The 2,860-nt window shown below is 48.6% G+C and overlaps 1 long non-coding RNA gene across 6 annotated transcripts; it reads right to left on the bottom strand.

The window, feature by feature from the left end:
- Positions 1-124: 124 nt before the first annotated feature.
- Positions 125-2,729, bottom strand: LOC104910665. 6 transcript variants are annotated; one of them, XR_004159558.1, is made up of 7 exons: positions 2,465-2,729; positions 2,264-2,347; positions 1,737-1,925; positions 1,545-1,653; positions 1,297-1,372; positions 600-1,199; positions 125-371 (listed from the first exon to the last, which is right to left on the bottom strand). It is a non-coding gene; the product is annotated as an uncharacterized LOC104910665 (long non-coding RNA). The 6 variants fall into 6 exon arrangements; XR_004159557.1 differs by having other exon boundaries at positions 125-365; XR_002114254.1 differs by having other exon boundaries at positions 125-663; positions 767-1,199.
- Between the last annotated feature and the right edge of the window lie 131 nt (positions 2,730-2,860).

Here is a 2,860-nt window from a genome sequence, read left to right as displayed (position 1 = left end):
GGGAGCCCCCAGAGGCCAGTACACAAATAACGAGACCCACCCTCCCACCCTAAAAAAAATAATCTCTTTGAGATAGTGCAAATCACAGTCTCCAGCACCCAAAGAAAAAGCTAAAAACCCCCCAACAGCCAACTAGAGCAAAAAGCACCAAAACCAGGATGACTACACTGAAAAAAAACCACAATATTCATGTGCAAATACTCACAACACCTTACTAAAACAATCCACAGCTTTAACTATAATCAACCCCAAAATTCCTTCCCTTAAGGAAACAAGAACACTGAGAAAATACACCAAAACCATAAGACTTACTTGACAGCCTGGTCCAAACAGATGCTCCACAAAACAAATGGTACAGGAACACACTTTAACTCAAAAAGAAAACACAAAAGGACAAACAAGTCAACAAAATGCCACACCTAAGACAGTCACCAAACCAAATTCATTACAACAGACCTGAAATAACTGCACAGCCAAACCTCCCTCTCAGGAACAAAGGCAGCCTGCCCCCCTGTAGGATACCTTACTTGCCAGTATCAGCCTCCCTGTGCATTTGAGAATCACCAAGCAAACCCAAATACAGACAAAAATTGCCTCACCAGTCACACTGTGAACAAGGACACAGCCAGCACAAATCACAGGAACAGCTGTTTCTGCCAACAACTTTAAGACAACAACAACAACAAAAAAAAGAGTTTACAGGGCTCAATAGAGACCTGGGAAAAAAAAAAAATCACAATACTCACATTCAAAGGACCACCAACACCTCATATCTATCCTTCCATCAGGGCACCTGCCATGCACTCCCCATTCACTCCCACACATTGCAGTTCCTAAATGAACTTGACAAGAGCAGGACTGGTGGCCTTCAATGTCAACCACACCACAACCTGCAAAACACAAAGACAACTCAGAAATGCAGGGTCCCTCCCTGTAAACCACCAGACAAGATGGAGGGAATCAGAACCAGGACCCTAAACTCCCACCACAACAGGCTGTTGCACTACACACACTGTGCTCACCATACTTATCAATCCATCAACCCCACACCTCCAGGTGGATCACACTATCAGGGCTGGAAAGGAAACATAACACTGCACAACTCACCTGCACACCACAGAGTCTATCTTCCAACACCCAGCTTAACTCCAACCCAAGGGCTATCCAGGTCCACTGGCATCCTCCTGCTGGTCCCAAACCTGCAGGAAGACAACAACCACCACAAATGGCACCCTGAAGACAGGTGGCTCCCACTCCTGGGCCCCTGGCTTCGGAGTCATATTGCTAACAACTCACAGCAAGGATTGGCCACAGTCTGGTATCCACTCCACTGCTGATCCTTGCTTCCAGAGGTCCTGTTGCAGCCCTCACCCTGCAAGAGAGGAGAGCAACAGAAAAGAAAAAGAAAAAACAAAAAACTTGTTTTTAAGCAGCCCTTGCTCTGCTTTGCACTCCCAGCAGAGACAGGGCCAGACCAAGGCTAACTGCCCCATCCCAGTCACTTTCATCACTCACAGTAGGAAGGCCTGAAAGCACCCACTAACCCCCTCAGCACCATCTAGACTTCAATAAAAGCAGAGGGAGTCCACCAGTGGCCCTGCATTACCTCCAAAGCAGGCAGGATGTGAATACATAAGCAGCCACTTGCACTACCTTGGAAAAAAAAAAAGGAGAATAATAATGTTATAGCAGCACCATATCTGTGCAGGCCTTGGGAAAAGAGGGTAAGAACCTACCAGCTTCTTGCTAGAGACAGGGAGCTCCAGGAACAACTGGCAGAGCCTAAAAAGCTTTCCACCAGGTCCTGCCCCACACTCCAACTGAGTACAGCTGTGCCCAAACAATCCCAGTCTCACAGCACCTGGAGATCATTTCTTCATTAGCACAAATGGGCCTCACTGGGGCCAGCCGAGAGCTGCTCTTTGCTGTGCATGGTGGCAGAAGAAAAAAAAAAAAGGAGGAATGATTCAGAATGAATGCCAGCAGAAGGGGCTGTGGCACCCACACCACTCCCTTAGAGTAACTCTGGGCACCCTAAAACTGTGTTTGGCCTCAGGGAGCTGAGCAGCAGCCCTGTGCTGTTCCCCCCAAAAAAGCAGCGGGAGCTGAACAGCGCCGTGCTGAAGCTAAACAGCAGGGGGAACCCGACAGTGGTCCCGCACCGGTCCCGGAAAAACCGGGTGGGAACCCGGCAGCCTTCGACAGGAGGCACGGGGTCCCTGGAAGCCCCGGTGCATGTCGTCCCTGAGCCCCCGGCACTCACAGCCTCCATAGTTTCACTGGCTCCTGAACTGCTCACAGGCTTTGGTTGATCCTTGCTGTGAAAGGTGCCCCTGAAGTTCTCACCCTGCAACAGGGAAGGAAAAACAAAACAGGAGCTTAGACAAAAAAAATCTCAAGTTTAAAACCAAACATTCATCCTGAACAGGAACCCACAAGAACAGAATCTTGCATCACTTCTTACCTACAGCAGCACCGGGGCTGGGCTAGAGAACACAGCCTCATCCTGATTGCCTCCCCATCAAGGCAAGTAAGAGGAACTGCAGCACCCCCAAATCTCAGGGTTGTGCTTTGCCTCAAGAAAAGGAGCAGCAATCCTGTGCCAACTCCCCAAACCAAGAAGAAGTAAAAACCAGACAAGAGTACCATGATAACCCCCAAAAGAAAGAAGAACCCACCATGATAACCCCCAAAAGAAAGAAGAACCCACCATGATAACCCCCAAAAGAAAGAAGAACCCACCATGATAACCCCCAAAAGAAAGAAGAACCCACCATGATAACCCCCAAAAGAAAGAAGAACCCACCATGATAACCCCCCAAAAGAAAGAACCCAGCTACAGCTCTAAGCCAAAACCACA

The sequence above is a fragment of the Meleagris gallopavo genome, chromosome 4, assembly GCF_000146605.3.
Source record: "Meleagris gallopavo isolate NT-WF06-2002-E0010 breed Aviagen turkey brand Nicholas breeding stock chromosome 4, Turkey_5.1, whole genome shotgun sequence".
In the NCBI taxonomy this organism is placed as follows: domain Eukaryota; kingdom Metazoa; phylum Chordata; class Aves; order Galliformes; family Phasianidae; genus Meleagris; species Meleagris gallopavo.
The sequence above is the reverse complement of the archived record's forward strand: the minus strand, read 5'-3'. Positions and strand labels throughout refer to the sequence as shown.